Below are 19,744 nucleotides of genomic sequence, written 5' to 3' on the forward strand. Positions count from 1 at the left end.
GGCTAATTTTAGATCACTGGATGAATGCCACTGTAGGATATGCTATTTTTACCAAGGTCTAACATGCCTGCCCAATGGCACATCGTCACGTTTAAAGTATAAGGTAATTAAAATGTTCAGTTACCGGTTGGCTCAAAACTGAAAACTGCCACAAAAATCCTTTTGCAAAATTTCTCCTCATATTTTGAGTATCCTTATACAACACAAGCTCAGGAACAAAACCAAAACAAATATCTGGAAATAGTGTATTTAGAAGAGGTCAGCCATGGTGTATATTATTCTCCTTCTCCTCCGGAGTCTTTCATACCAGAAGAATAGTATTTTAAATATATTATTGCAAATCTCAGTTCAATGTACAGAAAAATCACACTGAAATCATTTCCACTCTCTAGGTAGACTCTTCCAGTCATATATACTATAAGGACCACAACTACCTCTAGCTCACCGAGTTAGAAAACAGAGTCAAAAATGTAATAAATGAACATGGTAATAAACATATTACCGCACTCCACATAAAAATATGAACTGTGGGAGCCACCATTCATGTAAGTTCAAATTTAGACCCGTAATTTGCTGAGTACAATGGCCAATCCAGTTTTAAGCAAGAGTTTATACTCCAGAGCCGCTCTCTGGCTTTCCCAAGGAGACACTCTCAACCAAGGCGCAGAGTAAGCAAGTTTGGGATGAGCATTAACAACAAGGGCTTAAGATATATACACCTCTGTTCGTGCATACTTCCCCTACCTGCCACGTTTCAACAGGTAGACTGAGACCATACTTATAGTCATCCCTTGTTATGATAGATTTTAATAAATTTTTAATCAGAGAGATTTAAACGTGAACATAGTAATTGTTTACTTCAGGCTGCGAAACAAAAAGGCACATCTCCTCAGCCAAGAGCTCCACTGAAGACAATCCCAATAGTTAGGAGGAAACATCAGCCAGAAACAGCTATATGAAGCTCAAAAACCCCATGACAAGGAAAAAGTCTTTATTTACCAAATTAAAGGCCACTTTTTCCATTCAAACACTTCTCATTTTCTCATGATCCGTTTTTGCGGGTTTTCGCAGGTATGCTTAATTAAACCCAGCTTTCTTCAAAAGAGCAATTAATGAATATGGCAAAGCGGCAGCTTAGCCCTGGAGGAGCCACTGACATTTGCTCATAGTGAAGACTGTTCATTAATTGCTCCCTTCGTTCTAAGCCTCCTAACGATACTTTTGACATAGCCCCACAAGTCACTGTGACTTATTCCTCACAGCCGGAGACGTCTGCACTCTGTTAAGTTAATAAAACTACCCTTGGAAGATTTTCAAGCCAATACTTAAGAGATACAAGCCCCCCCCCCAAAAAAAAAAAAAAAGTTTGGATATGCCGATACTGGAATGAAAAAAGCTTTACCGAAATTCTTAATGTTATCTTCAAGTATACTTGGTATTACAGATAATCTAGAGCAAACCTGTCTCTGTTCTTTAGTGGCCATAATTAATGGCATTCAGGCAGGAAGGCCACAGTGCTGTTGCAGCATGCTTGACCTGGGTCCCTGCAGCAAAACAAACAGTGCTGCTTCCTAGCTTTTCTTCTCATCACGAGTTCTCAGGTGACCAATGGGATTGACTGCTTGACCACTTTTGTAAAAAAAAAAAAAAAAAAAAAAAAAAAAAAAAAAAAAAAAAGCAATGTTTTTCCTAACACAAGGCGGAGAGCAAAGAGCCTGGCTCTGGGTTTAAAGGAATTATGCTGAACCGTAGATCTCTCTCCAAGACCTAAAACAAGGTCATTGCCATTTTACACTGACTTCTCAAACCCAAAATTGATAACCAAAGCTTACCCACAAACTAAAGCACGTATTGAGAACGCGTTTTATAACTGCGAAAACTTATTTGCCTCCGTAACACAGCCATAGCATCAACTGGTTCGTATAACCGTTGGAGTTGTACCGCAAAGCACCTAATTCACAGAAGAAGCACAAACCAAAGGGAAAGTTAGTATCTGGAGAAGAGCTGGAAGCCCTGTACATCCACAAACCATTGACATCCAAATGGAAACAGCATCCCCTCCCTCAAAGCTGGTGACGCGAATCCAATTATCCTGACCAAGTTTTCCAATCCGAGATTCCGTTTCTGTAACTCGTATTATTCAGCAACTCCTTCTGCCTGCCAATTATTTACATTAGCAGCACCGCCATCAAGTTACCCACAGGTACGTGTGTGACAAACTCTCCCTCAAGTATTTCATTAGCTAATTGCATACCTCGGAGTACCTCAGAAAGACAGAACTGGAGCAGCGGATGCAGCTAACCCTCCTTTTCAAACTACCCAAAACGGAGCCCAAGCCCGTGAACAGCCAAGGCTTGGTGAGGAGGAACCCAAGGTGAGGGTGGGAGGGACCTGCACCTAGTGGTGGAGAGAAGGAAGAAAGGTTGTTAAATCTGCCCATATCCAGGCTACTCGCTCCCACCAGCTCCGCACCGGTTTCCTACAACGGCCAGGCTCTGGCTTCCTCTGAAGCTCTCCATCCACACACATCCAATATATCCTCTCTCCTTCTTTCTCTCCCACTTGTTCTGCTTTTCCTGTTCTAGATATAGAGACTCTCATCCTTGATGGATATGGCAGAGTGGGATCTGCACACTACACCTGCACTGCCATTCAGGAAGTTTTGTTTACACGTACAAAAGAATCACCTTCTCTGCAGAATTATTTCTTTATTAACATGTAAACAGTACCTAATCTTTAATAGGGAACCCTATAAAAGCAATGTAGTACTGTAGATGGTCTCAGGAAAACATACTAGGATCTACTGATCACACTTTTGGAACTACAGTTGCAAATCTGAGGGAGAAGAGGAAGCACTCAAAGATTTAGCAGTCAACATGTAATAACTGTACTTAAACCTTAAACCATAGGTAGACTTAATCAGAATCTGCTGCAAGAATGCATTGTAATGCCTAAGGCAAACCTTAAGAAGAACTGCTTGCACTTACAAAATGCTCATCAGCTTTCAGGAGAAAAAAAAAAAAAAAAAAGTGTATTAAAACCTCAAACTCCCATACGCATGTGAGTTCTTATTACTGTAGTGCAGCTCATTTGGCCATGTCTCTGGTCTGCCTCTGCTAACATAATTTCATAATTTACCAAAAGCCTACAGTTCAAATTACATCTTCTGAATCCAGCCAAATCACATCATGCTTTCTGCCTTTAAATGATCTCCATATAGTCATGGTTAAGGATTAATTTAAATTGCATTTACTTTATTCATTTTTTCACCCACTCTCAAGCTAAGCTTTGCTCCATCCTTCCCTGCAGTCCAGCTTGCTAGAATAAAGTTAATCAGTTGATGAATTTTAGATATCCATATAATCAATATTTGATTCTGACATTTCTTTGAGCTCGAAAGAGCTCATCTCTTTGAAGAGCAAAAAAAAAACTATCAAAACCAGTGTTCTGATCTTTATTTCAATTCACTTCGTTTTTTGGCAGGGTCCTGAGCACTAACCACCAGACTAAGGCTGACTAGTTCTGCCGTTTAGAAAGAGCTGGCTATCCTTCTGCTTCTATTCTTTGTTCCCCTAGGAGGCTATAGCACCAGTTTAGCTAAAACATACAATATGATCTAGCCGATACTACTGTTGCATAAACTAGAGTAGGCTGCAATCATATCTGTATATGCGTTGTGTGTGCCTGTGTATGTACAGAGATGCACAGAGGCACACATTACACATATATATAGACACACATATATAAAATATATATGTATATATTGGGGGGGGGGGGGAGGAGGGAACTGGAAGGTATGGTTAATTTTGACCATGCATACAGAAAGCCAGGAAACATTCATATATGCTGCATGCAAATATTTAAGAAACTACAAATGTCACACAAATTTTACAATTCACAGAAAACTTATGAATTATACATAGGCTTTACTTTCAGCAGGGTTATGATCCACTCATCTAAATACATGAATTTTGTTTGCAGACCCCCACCCAACTGTTTCTACACAAAAGTTATTATTCAAATGAGTGCTGCCTACCATAGACCAGATATAATTATAATACATTTTTCACACATTTCTAAAGTATCTATCACTACACTAATTTTATTATATGGCTGTGTTAATCTTTTTTTGATGCTTCACAATCCAGAGCAAACTGAACATACCACCTGCACGACACAGTCAGCTCCTACTCAACAGCAATGTTAGGAGACAACAATTAGCAAGTGTTTCCAGTTTACTTCATAATATATTGCATAAGGCACCAGAAATCTTACTATTTAGATGGTTCTGCACAGAGTGACTCACATGCTTCACTTCATGTGCTGAAACACAATTGAACTCGCTGGGAATGATCATTGCATATAAAAAAGTAGGAACGTCATTGCATGAATGGAGACTCTACCTGTAGACGCCTTGGGACACAGGCTAGGATTAAACATGCTTAACATATAGCATGAAGGATGTTCAGGAACAGTCAGGCATTTTTTCCTCAATATTGCTCAGTTTGGTTATCAAAATTGATATTTATACAATACTCATGGAATCACTGTTCTTCCCACGAACAGTGATTTGCAGGAAAAGACTATTGATGCAGCTGATGCAGAAGCAAGGACACTTCTTATCCATTCCTTACAAGGTTTAAAATGTTGTAGCCATCAAATAAGCGAGAAGGTAACAAGGGGCTCAAATATTCCATAAAGCAGCATTTTCCACAATGCAGAAAGAAGGCAAGCGGAGACAAGCACTTTGCTGGCAAGAAGGGAACCGCATCTCTCGGTTAAAATCAGAAATCTCTGGATCCTTTAGTTTTGTTTGTAATTGCATTCTCTAGACCTGATTTTAGGTCTAGACAAGAAAGTTTTTCGAAACGCCCATGTGTGCAGTGAGCCTGGAACAACCGTGGTCTAAACTCTTCTATCCATTTCATATGTTAATTCACAGGCCGGTTACCAAATTTTCAGCGTTCACACTCTTAGCAATTCAGAGCTTACAGAAAAAGGTAAACTTTGGTAAAAAGGTAAAACTATGCATTTTTTGCAGAGGCTGATGAGACTAGCAGTAAAAGAGGAAGCTGTCTGACTTTTCAAGGACATTCTATGGAAGATAAAGGAGTTTCAGAGGTGAGAGTAGGACTTTTCCCTGTTTTCTGAAAGGAGAGACCTACCTTCCAAAGATCTAAGGGGATGCTAAAGCTACAAAGTTAAGAAATACACACAGTTATGAACCAAGCCTGAGTTCTACAAGTAACTCACAGTAGATCAAAAAGGTGAGCGAGCATATGAATTTTTCTTTGCAAAAACACTGAGCTCCCTCTATTTGAGGTCATGCAATTCTTCTATCGCCTCGTATTAAAGCATTAGTACTACGTCTCTGCAACAAACTGGAACTCTTTTTTACCTTCTGGGAAAAGACCAGTTGCAATTCACCATCTCTACAACGGCAGTTAAAGGAAGAGCTTTGTCAACAGTCACCTACAAAAAAAGCAACGGGTGTTTTCCAAGACAGAGATAGCCAATTACAGGCAACGTAGGGGCATGCAATGGAAATACCCATTTTGCTCAACTTATTTTAAAGGCACTTAATGGTATCAGATTTGAGACACGAAAGCAAAGATTCAAGTCAAAAAAAACCTGAATTAAGTGTTTACCTGTAGCTCAAGACTATTTTTCTTCACACTCTGATCTAGATTTATTTGGCCTTCAGACTAAATGAATTTGCAAGACAATTTCCCCTGCCAACCTTATCGGTAAGAGAGCAAAAAGGCTGTTTTACAATAAAAGCTAGTTGCTAACTCACGCACAGAATACTGAAGAAACAAAACAGAACTCCTTACCTCCAGACCATCAATTTAAAACAACCACCACCACAACTGCAAAAAGAACAGCAGTCCAAACACAGAGGCCAGATCCTTCCTTTGGCTGTTACTGAGCCACATTTTAGCGACCCCGGCCCACCTCTGGGACCGCCCTACGGCCCCGCGTGGGTCGCCAGCGCCCACGGTGCTGCAGAGCTGCGCTCCCCTCCGCCCCGAGCTCCGCGCTCTCTCGCGCCCCTCGAGACCCCGACGCAGGGCCGACGCGAGCGTTCAGAGAAGCGACGTCCGGCTGCCGCCGAGGACGGCCGCAGGCCTGCGCCTCGGCCCGCCCGCAGCCTCGCGCGCCGGCAACGCGACAAAAGGCTGCGTGAGCGCGCTAAGCCGCCGGGGCCAAACCCGCCAGAGCTCTTCTGTCAGCTCTGCGACTCATCGTTGCTCGAGGGACTAATCCGAATTTGCCCCGTCACCCAAACGCAGCTATATGAGAAGGCAGGAGATAAAAAAACTTAACTGTATTATCAAGGGAGAGTCAGGACGTGGACTTGCAACGTCAGAGAACAGGAACAAGAGACGGTCAGTCTCCCGGCCCACCCCAGGGCTGATGTGCCTTGAAGAGCGCTAACAGGAAACAGTTGTCTTCACTCCTTTTCAAAGCCAAAAATCCCATTTTTTCATCTCATCCACAACATACTGGCAGTACTAGGTGATAAGGCATCACATACTAATAGCAATTTTCTGCGCTTACTGTCTTCAGCCTCCTCTTAAACTTTCTTACTAGGTACTTCAAAACCACTGGTTAGGTCAGAGAAGTGAGGAGAGGAAAAGCACGCCCTGGAGCAAGAGAAGCCAGATTAAAATTGCAATTGTCCACCCACTGTTTTTGATAAAGTAACCTAATAAAATGACCATATAATTCTACTACTAGTTCAAAATAAGAAGCTGAACATGACACAACAGATGAGGACACCAAGAGCAGAATTCAGACTAAGTAACATACAAGCCCAGGTGCACTCGCAGTTTTGGGAGGACCTGCCTGCCGGGAAGTCCACTGCAGGAAACAGCAGTCACTGACTACAGACAAAATCCAGTCTCTTTTCACAGCCTACAATTTGGACTCTTAATGCAGAAAGACTAAAACTTTGCAAGATTTAAGACACACAAGGCAGCACGCATGAGCTGCCCCCCTGCGTCTGTGGAAGTCAGGAATTTTCCGAAGCATTTTCTGAATTTTCAGACAAGATCAACACAAAGGGCTCCATCCCACATTGCCTTTCCCCATACCAAAGCCATTTCAGCAGCGTTCCTGTGTCACACTTCTTCTGTAGGGCCTTTTGCCAACGCGACTGTCAGCGGGTTTCCACTGAAACCAGGTCACTGAAATGATCCAGGTTAAGTGGGGGGGGGGGGAGGGGGGACAAAAACAAAACACAACTGTTTTAAATCTACATACCTGAAGGAGCTACACAAGGAAAACAAACAAAATAAATAAATAAAAGCAAAAAAAAAACCCAGGAACAGCACAAAGGAGAAAACCACAGAGGCAGGAATTTCTGAAGTGCCTTTACGCAGGAGAAAACACAGCACAGAAAGACTACCTGAACATTTTTTTGAAACCACAACACAAATATTTGTTTGCATACCTTTGTCTGGAGAGCTCACCAGCAATAGAAACCATGATTCAGCAACAACCTCAGCCGGGGCCAGAACAACAGAGCACAAAAGTATTAAAATCGCGCTCTCTCTCTCTCTGGCTACAGAGGCCTTACAGTTAAGCCTATTGAGCACTCTCAATTCTCAGATAAACCTAATTCTAACCAGAAAGCACCTTCCAGTAGCATGCCGATTTCGCCTCCAGCCTTGCAACTTAGGAAGGGAAGAAAGGAGACGCGGCAGCTCAATTTTGAAATTCAGGAAGTGGAAGGCTCTGTAAAAGAACAGAAAATCCCACAGTTTGTGCTATGGCCATCCACAGCCGTGCAACACAGCATCTCTTCAGGCCATCTAGTTCGTGTTATAAGCCAACTCAGCAGCCATCACACATTCCATAATGCGTTTGTCACGTGCATTTTGTAAAGCCTAAGAACGCATCCCCAACGTTACACAGAGACAGGATAGCAGTGGAAGTTCATTATTCTGGAAGTTACTCCTATAAAATTCTTCTAAAGCTATAAAACACTGCTAGAGCGGCTGCATGCTGCTGCTGTTCTAGCAAGGATTTCAAAATCATCAAATTCTATGTCAAATATTCAGAGCTACTCAGCCTCCAAGGCTCCAAGGAAACATTAGCGATTCACATCGCATTACCCTTTTAAAAGTTGAGTTAAACACATGACAACGCATTTGCAGTTTTCAATGCAGACTTCACACCAATTCCCGAATCCTACTACTGTCACTCACAGAACAGCCGGTCCTTTGAAGTAACTTGATTTTCTAACATGCACCAGGATACAAGTATAGATTTCTTTCCCAAAACTTTCCAGAACTCTTCAGAATCTCTAACATTTTATTAACACTTTTATTAACATATTTATACAAAAATAATGAGTACAGGGATAAAGAGCTGCAGACAACTGCATTGCTTCACAGGATTTCACAGAAGACACAAATTAGAGATAAATATATTAATAAATCCACTAAATGACAAGAGATTTACATGCGGTGCACTTTGGAATACACAGTCTTAGTAAAACCAAGACCAAAGCACTGACTTAGACTGCAGTTTGGGGGACATTAGCTTAGTTTACATTTGCTAGTTTCCTGACAATATTAAGCGAAGGTGTTACACTTAGATGCAACCCGGCAGATTTCTTAAATAATTGGACGTGTTTGCAAAGCAAAGTGAAACTAAAAGAAACAGCCCAACCTTTTATGGAAAAAATACTGGTTTTAATGGCAAAGTATACCTAAACTGCAGAATTCAAGCAGTGCAACTCACCAGGTTTCTGTAAAAAATTGCAGATAGTAGACTGCCACCTGTCTTCTACAGGTCACATCTGCAATGCTGCAAGCTGGAAATGAAAACTAGCCTACTGTAAACAGTTGACAAAAAGCTAGATACCTCAGAAGAGTCAGTTTGAAAAATATTTATAATGTTTGCTAAAAACTTTCATTCTCTGGAATCAGTTTCAGTTTAAAAAAAAAAAAAAACACCATTAGGAAAGACCAAACATACAGCTTGTAACTTAAAATTGTTTTCAATATGGGATATGCACACATGCAAAGGAGAGCAAAAGAATAAAAATGAAGAGAAATGGACTGATTAACAATAATTTAGGGAAACTCAGCATTGACAAGAACTCCAATTATACATCTCCATAAAATGAAGTTACAGAAAATTAAGACTTCCTTAGTGCTCCTCCTCCTAATTACAGCAGCAATCATACCAATTTATCTCAGTAGCTATAGCGACTTCAGAACATATGTCTACTAAATATTAAGATAAGATCAACATTTTATAAACCAGCTATTAAATCTACAGCTAAATCATACATCATTGCTATTTAGAGAGCAGCGAGCACAACATGTTAACTGAATAGTAGATGCTGCTTTATGCCAAGTAACACAGCACCGGGTTACACATACGCACATACCATCGACCGAACTCCACCTCCGCGTCTCACAGCACAGAAATAACTCGCAGCACAGAAATAACTCACTGCCAACACGCAGGGATGTCGCCCTTTGAAAGATTAGGGTGCAGCAAAGGGTCTGCTCCTTCATCCCAGGAGCTCATCCATCTGCTGAACTCCTTCCCACAACTTCCAACAGCCCAACCGAAGTTAGCAGGACGAAGCTTCTGTTATCTTTCTGCCATTCAGGGCTTGCCCCCGCCCAGTTTATTCACTAAGAAGTAATGCCCTTTGTTCAGTGATGATCCTGTATTCCTATAAGACCAGCCAGTAGGGGTTTGAACGCTCGCGCTTTGCTAAGTACCTGCAAGCAAACTCCTTTTCTCCTGGAAGCAACAGCAACACATACTTCTCTCACCCGCCTGCACAGCAGGAAACCAGCTCAACAAACCTGCTACAACCAAAGTTTATGGATGATTACAAAGTGCACAAGCCCTCTTACTACCCGTAAACGTTTTGAGAAAACGGCACTGGTTAAAGATTAAAAGAAATGAGACACTACTGATATTAATGCCTCGGGCTTCCTCAATCAAAACAAAACTCTGATCCAACATCCTAAGGAAGAGGCAACGTTTACAGTGCTTAGCTCAAAACAACCTCTTGAACAGGCAAGTCAACTGCCACCCTCCAGAGCAAAGGCTTGGCTCTCAGCGGGACTTCTCACAGCTGTGCAACATTAAAATGAGATTAAACCCACCAGTCAATAGAGTAAAATCAGATTATCACTACCTGCTGGAGGGGAGGGAGGGGAACGCAGCACAGAAATACACAAGTCCAGCAAAATCTTTCACTGGACTAAACAAAGTACTTCAGGCCACATCGGAGCCTTTCAAGATGGTAATATACTTTCCCTTGAATAGGCATCAGGCTCTTCAGGGAAACATATGAAGCACATCAGCAGTGCAAGGGAGTCTTACTTAACACCCTGAAGATGTTGAAACTGCCGGGAACTAAAACTTGAGTGCAACTTCCATTGCAAAAATTCTGTTTTATGGAGCTCTAACTGGGCTAGTATTCCATAGAAAAACACAAGTTAAGAGCGTTTAGTCAGCTTTCGGAAAACGTGGTCTTCAAATAAGCTATTCTAGTGTGGCTGGAGCATGCCATTACTTTAACTCCAACCACAATTTTTAGTTTTAGGATTTGTGGATGCTTTCCTCAGTTGTAATCTTGCAATTTCTAGCTGTAAACACAGTTTAGGTCTTTAGCGAAGCCAGGGTGCCCGTGCATGCATGCAGAAACCTTTCCTGTTACCAGGGCAGTTTGTAGAAGGACTCCACGCCACCGACAGTCCCGTCCCCCCGAGAAGCACCCTGGGCAGAGGACTGCAGCGCCAATCTGATGGGCGTGCGGAGCATCTGGGCTGATACGAGAAACCAGAAGAGCATCGTTTATCCGGCGAGCAATCCCCGTGAAAACACGGATTAACACGACAGGCTGCGGTGTCTCCTTCTGCGTTACCGCACAACGCCAACCCAAACTCTGCTGCCCAAAAGGTGCCCAAAGGCGCTTACACAACAGATCCCAGCCAGGGCAGCTGCCATGTTAAATCACCGCGACAATAAAACTCTATTTGAAGACTTCAAACCGTACCGCGAGAACGAGCCGCGCAGTAGCCCACGGAAAACCTTAAGTTTCGAGGACAACTCTCGGCGCCCTTCACGCCGCTTCTTTCCCGCTCTCCCCCGAGAGACGGCGCAGGGGAAAGTTCTCCTGCAGGAGCGCGACAAAACCTCCCCAAAACGTCGGCGAGCGGCTGGATGCCCCGAGGGCACAGAGAAAAACAAGGGGAAAAAAAAAAAAAAAACAAGAAAGAAAACGCGCCGAGCAGTGGCGGGGCGCCCGCCGCAGCCGCGCAGGGGGCTCCGCGCGCGGAGGGGCGCCTGTTTTAAGGCTTCAGCCTAGTTTTCCCTGAGCCAACGGTGCAGCCCCAGGCGCGGGATTATAGCCCGTTTTGCAGCCCCAAGGAGGAATTTGGGGGGGGGGGGGCGCTGCAACCCCGAGCGGCCCCCCGGCTCTGCCCGCAAGCGCGGCGGGAGTGCGCGCAGGGCGAGCGGCGCAAGGCGGCGGTTACCTGCGGATGTCGGCGAGGCTGCACCGCGCAGGCACCGGCCGAGGCTGCTGCCGCCGCGCTGCGCTCCGCTGCCGGCAAGTTTGAGGCGCGGCAGCTGCGCGCTGGCCCCGCGGCCGGAGCCGGTGCCGCTGCCCCGCCGCGGGGGGCGGAGCGCGGGCAGCCGCGGAGCCTCCGGCGCCGCGCAGCGCGGTGCCCCCGCGCAGCCGCCGCCGCCGCCGCCGCCTCCGCCGTGGCTGTGGCCGGGCCGGGCGCGCATAGCTCCCTCCTCCCCTCCGCTCCGCTCCGCGCCCCCGCGCTGCCCCCTCCGGGCCCGCCGCGAAGTTGCAACTGGTTGAGCGGCTGCAAACGTTTGCGCTCGGGGCTTGTCTGGGTGGGTTTTATTATTATTATTAATTGTTTTATTTTAACTTACCGCAGCCCGAGAAGCATGACCCGAGGCTTCTCCTCGCCAGCAGCTGCGAGCACGGGCAGCCCAGCGCCCGCACAACTCCGCACGACAAACCCCGACGAGCAGCAGTCGGGGGGGGGGGGGGGAGGAGGAGGAGGGGGAGGAAGGAGGCGGCCAGGCAGGGGCAGCGCGGCGCGGCCGTGCCAGCCGCCTGGCCGGGCTGCGCGGGGGCTGCGCGGCAAGCGCCGCAGGTGGCGGCCGTCCCGAGGAGGCACCCGCCGCCGCCGCCCCAGCTGCAGCCCCGGCGCGGGGCCGCGGGCGCGCAGCGAGCGAGGGGCGCGCACGGCGGCCCCGGCGCGCCGCGCAGCCCCCGCGCAGGCGGGCGGCGGCTGGCGGGCTCGTGGCCACGTACGAGCCTGCGGCGATCCCTCCTCCTCCTCCTTCCTCTTGCTCCCCTCCCCGTCCCCTGCCTGCCCTCCCGGCGCGGAGCGACGTGTCGGCCCCGCAAGTTTATTTTTAGGCCCTGGGAGAGTTGGCTATAAAGGTCCCGCGCAGCGAAGGGGGCCGCAGACGTGGCACGGCGGCGCGCCTGGCCCGGCCCGGCCGCGCAGCATCCTCCGCAGGTACGTGCGCCCTTAACGCTCTTTTCCGTGCATGCCCTTTTTTCATTTAGGCGATCCATCTGTGTTAAACCTGCAGCTTATGTTTGTTCATACGTATATTTTAAATGAACTCCATCCACTTTTTTTTCCCCTCCTCCTCTCTGTCTCCTTTTATGAAAGCATTTGCATGTTTTCTACTGCAATCCGCAGCACGAGCTGACTTTGTTAGCTGTAGCGAGATCTCGGGTTAGAAGAAGAAAGCACTGGGAGTTTATTAAAACAAACAAAAGCGTGGAATTGATCCATAGTAGGGTAATCCTGTAAAATATACTTAATTAAAACAGCCAGAATCAAAAGCTATATGCAAGCCAAAATGCTGCAAATCCAAATCGCCTGAAATATCCAACTCGAGGGAAAATGTTAACTTTGGCTATGTTATAAAAGAAGTTCAAGGAGAAATGTTTATGAAAGTTCATAATTATCATTAGAAATGAAAGCTCTCGAAGTTGGAAGATTCTTAATGGCTACTTGTTAGTTAAAAAAAAAAAAAAACTACTAAAGGCCAAACTGTTATTCCATTCCAGTCATGTATCCTGACAGTCAAGGATGCTTCCTTAATTACATAACACTCAGACTTAATGTATATTTTTGTCACTTTCCTGTGAAATTTCCTTATCTCAGGAAAATAATCCTTATGTAGAAAATAAAAGACTCTGTCTAGTCTTGAAATTGCCATCAAAGTAGCTACAGATGTAGGATGATTCATGTATAGGCTCTGTGAACTTGTTTGGCGTGTTTTTAAGATGTGTCTGGGGACATCACCAAATCTCGTGTTTTCTATATATCTTCATCAATTACAATAGCTTTAGATTTCTTTGATAGGACATATATTTGTTTTTTCTGACTCCTTAAAAAGAAAGTGTCAATATTTTAACTTGGAAAAGTAGGTACTGTATATGCAAAACCCTCTACCAGTTAAATAAATAAATAAGTAAAAATTTCAACACCCTAACTGATGCACCTTTTAGCCCCTAACAACCCCTCTGCACGTTGGCTGTGGAAGAAAAAGTACATATGTTAAAAAAAATTATAAAGAGACACCTTTATAGCTGTTTTATGATGTTGAATTCATGATGTAGACTAATCCTAGTAAAAATTCCCAGAGATGATACTTTCTCTATATAATCCCCAGAGTTCAAGTCACATGCCTCAGATTTCACCACCAAGCTCATGAAAGAACAGTATCGATGTCAGTGATTACTTTTCATTTTACTTCGTTTTGAGAAGCTCGACGGAAAAGAACTAAAAAAGATCCATGAAACTGTGCGTTTGAGTAACCACGTTTGAAATAAAGCTACACAATGTAAGACTGCTTAAACCCTATGTCTAAGTGCAGAGTTAAGTCAGATGAGCTGAGGAAGTCAGACGTGCACTTTTAGGCAAAGCAATCCCCAGGCACATTATGAATGTAGCCTTTATGATTAGGGACCGGTTTTTACTTTGGGTCTGTACAGCTACCTTGCGCAGTGATTCCTCGATCCCCGGCTAAGCCTCCGTGTGCTACTACAACAGTGATAAATAAGGATATCCTAACGTGACCTAGCAGTATTATGCTGGGGGAGGGAAAGAAGTAGGGGAAGCTCCGCTATCTGATGTAAAGAAGAAAAATACCTTTGCAGGACCTAGTCCCAGCCATCCAGCCTTCTTCCACTATAGATCCTCCTCCTGTGCCCTGTGTTTGCCTATCATTCAATTCTTCACTGTTTGATCCCTCCTTCCAACAAATGAGAGGCCAGTGCCTTCAGGGATGGCAGTGTGAGAAAGCCGTAAGGTGGTGCAGTTGGAAGAGCAAAGGCTGCACACCAGGGCTTTTGGCCAACTCGGTGTGAAGCCAGGTTCCAACTCCTCCCCGTGGTGGCAGGATATAAAGCAGGGAAGGGGGTGGATTTCCATCTGCTTAAGTAGGAACGCCACAGGGTAAGGGTAAGGGAAGGCCTGGCTTCAGATTTCCAGTGAAGAGCACTTTGGGCAGTATGTCTGTCTTTCATCACTGCGATAAACAGTGTCAGATAGTATAAGTCCAAAGTTCAAGTTAGGTTAAAAAACAAAAACAGAAGGAGGAGGAGGAGGAGTTAGTTTCAGTAAAACTGAGCCTTGAACTGTGTGCTTCCATCGTAGGGAGAAGGGCTAGCTTGCTTCCCAGTAACAGGGCTCAAAGGCTTGTTTGCTGTTACGTTTTGCTTTTTTCACTCCATTGGAAACATTAGCTGTTTTTGTTGAATTCAACAGAGACGTACGCAAGATTAACTGTGGCATTTCCAAGTTTCTTTTCTCGATCTCACCATCATCTGCTCAGGAGAAACCCTCCTGCTGGCTAGAAACTTTTTAGAGCAGGCCAGCAGGAGCACGAGGCACGTAAACGAGCTCCCTTTTCGGAACCGGTTCTAAGAAAACACGGTATTTGTGCATTCTAGCATCTTGAATCCACCTTGTTTCTGTGACCTCACTGAGAGGGATGGAGAGAGACGGAGGCGTTCATGGCCCTTTGCACTGAAAAAGTCTGTTTGCTAGGTCTCCATTGCTGTTTCTTCCTTCTTTCCTGCTGAGGTTTAGGAAGATCTTTGGCCTGCCAGGTCAGAGTTGTGCGACTCCTCAGTATCCTACCTGCACTGAGCAAAGTCATCTTCCAAGGCTGGATCATCATGAATCTGCTGTATTTAAATGTCAGGGACTTAGGATGCTGTTGTATGGAGAAACATGGATGCCTTCTCCATGCTGGGAAAGCAGATTTAATCCAGAGGATTAAAATTGGCCATGTGCAGAGGGTTCCAGGAGGGAAGTATACTGTTAAAAAAGCAAGAGAGGCAAGACTGCGTAGCGTGTACCCCAGCAGCAGACAAAAGACAAGTTCAGACTGAACAGAAGTCTAATGGGCCAAAGAAACCATTGCAAAACTGGCTTTAAATCACAGGGAAATAAGTGTCATGGCTACAAACTCTCTCCTCCTTTTTTGTCAAATTATTGTCTCACATTATGTGCTGTAGCTAAAGGTTACACTGACTAGCATCTGTAATACCTAGGGATTAGGAACAGCAATATGAGATTCTAAATTACTTGACTTTTGAGAGCTAGATGTTCTCCTGATAGTTTTTTTTCTGTATTTACTGTTTGTGATCAAAGAGAGAATAAAGCACTATTTCTCATGGTGTTTGTATGTTACAAGGCTCCTTGCAAACAAAAACAATATAGTTTTATACATGTTTAAGGTGATGTTTTCAACACAGCTGTATGAAAAAAATAAATATGCCCTTGTCTTTGTTAACATGTTCTGTGAGCTCTTTTTACTAATTGCCTCTTTCTTTTCACTAAAGTCTCTGACAGATAAGGCAGTGAAGAGTTGTTATATAAACAATAAGTAAGGGCCATGTAATTTCAAGTCCCTAAAAAGATGATGATCAGATATTTGGTGAAAATGATGAATTCTGGGGTACTGATCCATGTGACCTGAAAAAGCCATCCATTTCCTGATTCACCTTCATTTCTCCTCTAGGTGGGAAAAAAAACCAACAACATTTTAGAATGAATATCTTCAATCAAATAATTTTTGTGTGTCTATTTTTCTGCCTTCCATTTCAGCCACTTCCTTGAACTGCTGCCTTCCAAATGAAGAGCAAGATGGGGTGAGAATGAGGAATGCCTTGGAGAAATTCGGTCCTGAAGTTCAAGGAATGGAATTAATAGGAAACACTAACAACTCTGGTCTCGTAAATAGGTCAGACTATTGGACTGAAATTAGGAAAAGTTATAAACCTAAGACATAGCCTTATTACATTTGAACCAAGATTCAGGATTTTTTTAATTTAATAAATAATAAAAAAAATATTGGCATGTCTTTTCCTCCACCCTGGAGGACATTACATTCTGCTGCCTTTAGTCTTGCACAACTCTCCCAGATAGACTTAATTTAATTTAACTTCAATTTAGTGCTTGGTAGCTTACTAGCTACTTAGTAGCTTGGTAGCTACTTAGTCAAAACGTCTGTGACACTTTGATGTAGGATTAGGAGCCCTAAATCCAAATTCTCCTGTGAAAGCACACGAAACTACCAGCGAGTGCCAAGGTGTTAGGAGTCCGGCATGGGAAGGGACGGGGGGCTGTCCATGCACGAGGATCTCGGAGCACGTTCCCCAAGTAGGCCTAGCCCTCATATTACTTAAAAGTAATTTAGCTCAATCAGAGCAAACCACTGCTGTGCAGCCTTTTATTTTAAATAAATATTAAATAAATCTAGCCCATTTTAAATCCACTAAAAAAATCATGTAAATTAAATTGAAATAAGCTCAAAAGACTAATTGGAAGAAAGTCAGTCCTACAAAAAGTCTCACCGCCTGACTTCAATGGGAGTTCATTCATAACATGTTTGTGTGGCCAAGCTCTCACTCGCACACTGACATTTCGCTCTTTAACCCTCATAGCGAAGGTGGGAAGCTAGAAGTACTTGTCAAGAGGGTTTACATGGGAAATAAGACAGGTAGGAGCTTTCAAATAGACAGGGTGTATCATGATCAACAATTTTTTTTCCCCTGCCAGATGTTCCCTATCAGATCAAACCGTTTAGTAGCAGCAATGAAAGTTAAAAGCCCATTTCCAGTCTGGCTCCTACACTCTGGTCAATCACTTGTAACATAAAAGCTAGGCAGTGTTATTCACAGCTGGGCTTTTTAGTCTGAGATCGTGAAAGCAAAACACCTAATAACCAGAAGGAGAAAAAAGCGTCTTCGCCCCGCCCCACTCCCGTTTTACGCAAACGGCAGCAGAGGTTGCAGCTCACCTACCTTTGGGCAGTACGGCGAGCAGAGCAGGGATCCCTGGGGCCCAGCAGCATCGCCACGGGAGATCGGCGTGGAGCTAAACCCTCTGCGGCCGCATCTTTAGCCTTCCTGCAGCGCTCGGTGCTTAGGCTCAAAACAGAGGGGTCCAGCCACTTTGCAAGCAGGTGTGAACGCCGCTAGCAAAGTAGATCACGTCTGTTCTTTGCAGGCAGTCCATTTAAAAGCATGCAGCTATTTTCCTACTGTAAACTATTCTTTCATTCAAATTGCATAAGTCAGCTGGCACCATGAGTTTGTCAGTTCTGCCTCTAAAGGAAGCTGACGCTCCCTGAGGGGGGAAAAGGAGGAAGCAGTAGCATTACCAGAAGGTACACTAAAAATGCACTGGGTAACCCTAATTCTAGTACTACGTCGCATTTGAGTATTTGACTTTACATCCTTAGCATCCTACTAATGTCAGCTATTTGGGGTAAGTTAAATTTTTTTGTTAAATCTGTATTCTTCTTATTGCTTTCCCTAGCCTGAAACAGTTGTGACTATTTGAAATTATTTCAGTCACAACAGGTAATGTATTTTAAAATGTCTTTTTACTGATTTTTTGTATTTTGGTCAATAAAAGCTTCTCAATTAAAAATATTCCGGGTTAATTATTTATCAGTTTGGCTGGGCACATGAAAACACATAAGATTTTGCTGAAGAAAGCAACACCTAGCTTGCGTAAGCTCCAAGAAGCCAGAATGTGATTTTTTCCAAGCCTAAACTTCCAGCAAACAAGCCTCATCCTAAAAGACATATGAGCAGGAGGGATGTCCAGAGGTCCTGTCAAAGAATGAGAGCCACTGTCACTCTGTAGTTAGCCCAGATCCATTGAGATTACTAAGGTTTTTGTCTACACAACGAGACTTTGGGGTTCATAAGAGACACCAGGTTAGGTAAGGAAGCTGAAAGCGATGTTCACCTTGCAAGTCCAGCATCGTGTTTTAAATGCTACCAGCAGATACCAAACAGAGACCAAGACTGTAATATGCCTCTCTTGGACATTCTCAGAGCAGAAGCCGAGAACTTTTCCGTGGGTTGGTGAGCACACTGATGGTGCTGTGTGTAAAGAGAACAAGAGTCTGTTCGTTAGGACCACTGAATCACCAGCTCTGCGTTCACAAAGTTTTTAAAGGCTGAAATTTTAAAAGTAGTTGTAGCAAGGCAAACTAGCTAATGAAATAATTCACATAAAAATGACAGATTTGAATAGATTCTGGCAACTGTGGAAAGAGACTCTAATTAAGAAGACAACAGTGAAGCAGAGAAAGTAATATGTAGGAGCTACATGGCTAATGCTATCTTTATTTTAATAATCAATTCCTTCTAGTACCAAAAAGAGAGCGTTAATAATAGGACTCTGTCAACAAGTGGGGGGGTGGGGGGGAAAAATTGCATCACCTCAACAAAATAAGGATACCAAAGAATAACATCCTCCTGCAGCCCAAGCCCCTCATGTGCACCAACATTCTTGAATTTTCTCAAAAATAAGTTATGTCTCACATCCCAAAGACACAATAACTGGGACAAAAAGATGGGAACTAATTCTAAAGTTCTAAGAAAAATTTTCCCAAAGTATTCCAAGTGCTTTGCAAGTGTAGAAATCCAGCACAAAGAAAGAGACAACACGTATGTTCCAAAATACCAACAGGAGAACAACAAGGAGCCCACTGGACTTTACAGATAGTTGGCAATTTCTGGTTGTGAAAAGAATTACATATATACACATGCATTAGCAGCAATTTATAAGAGAGTTTTAGGTAGTGACTTCTCCATTAACCAGAAGCCAATGCAACATCAGAGCAGCTGCACATGGAAGCGAGCAGCTCCTTGAGAAGAACTACTGAAGCCTGCTTCCCCTGGGTTGATTCTTACATCTGGATGGCCATACCCTCAGGGCCTCCTGCTTCTCATTCATACACACTCTGCTGTAATGGTCTCCCTGCCTTCCTGGCTGTACGGCCTATTCTCCTCCATCCCCCACATCAGCACGCTCTTGCTGCTCTCCCCATGCCCTCTGCTGATGAAATGATGAGATTAACATACCTTCTATTCAAAGTTTAATGGTTACCCTTGCCAGGGCCAGCAGGCATAGGGCTGTGCTAGACAAGGCCTGGCCACTCTTTGTAGCAGGTTGCCAGGAAAAGTCACCCACTTGGCTAATTCCCCAGGATCTTTCTTCCTTACTGGATGCAATAAGAGCATCTGTAAAGATTTTACATTTTTGGTCAACAGCAAATCCTTGGCAAAGATTTTTCTGACTTTACTGGGAGCAAGACCAGGTTATATCCTTCCTAGGTTGACATGATGTCAAATGAAGTGCCTACATTTCCTTGCACACCAGTGAGGTTTATAGTTAGAGGAAAA

General features: G+C 44.0%; 1 protein-coding gene and 1 non-coding gene across 27 annotated transcripts in view; one reads left to right on the top strand and one right to left on the bottom strand.

The window, feature by feature from the left end:
• SEMA5A (semaphorin 5A) overlaps positions 1 to 14,396 on the bottom strand; it is a 315,141-nt gene extending 300,745 nt beyond the window's left edge. For 3 of the 26 annotated variants that reach the window (XM_068931378.1, XM_068931392.1, XM_068931373.1), the window contains exon 1: positions 11,520 to 11,664. The gene's annotated coding sequence lies outside the window, so the exon portion shown is untranslated. Of the gene's footprint in view, positions 1 to 1,460; positions 1,587 to 7,456; positions 7,695 to 9,406; positions 9,646 to 9,749; positions 9,893 to 11,519; positions 11,703 to 11,931; positions 12,214 to 14,180 lie in introns of those variants that run through there. The other 23 variants (XM_068931382.1, XM_068931389.1, XM_068931380.1 and 20 more) reach the window with 21 other exon arrangements.
• Positions 14,397 to 15,974: 1,578 nt separating this feature from the next.
• LOC138066411 (small nucleolar RNA SNORD123) lies at positions 15,975 to 16,043 on the top strand. The gene has a single exon (XR_011139849.1). It is a non-coding gene; the product is annotated as a small nucleolar RNA SNORD123 (small nucleolar RNA).
• The last annotated feature ends 3,701 nt before the right edge of the window (positions 16,044 to 19,744 follow it).

This window comes from Struthio camelus, chromosome 2 (genome assembly GCF_040807025.1).
Source record: "Struthio camelus isolate bStrCam1 chromosome 2, bStrCam1.hap1, whole genome shotgun sequence".
Classification (NCBI taxonomy): Eukaryota; Metazoa; Chordata; class Aves; order Struthioniformes; family Struthionidae; genus Struthio; species Struthio camelus.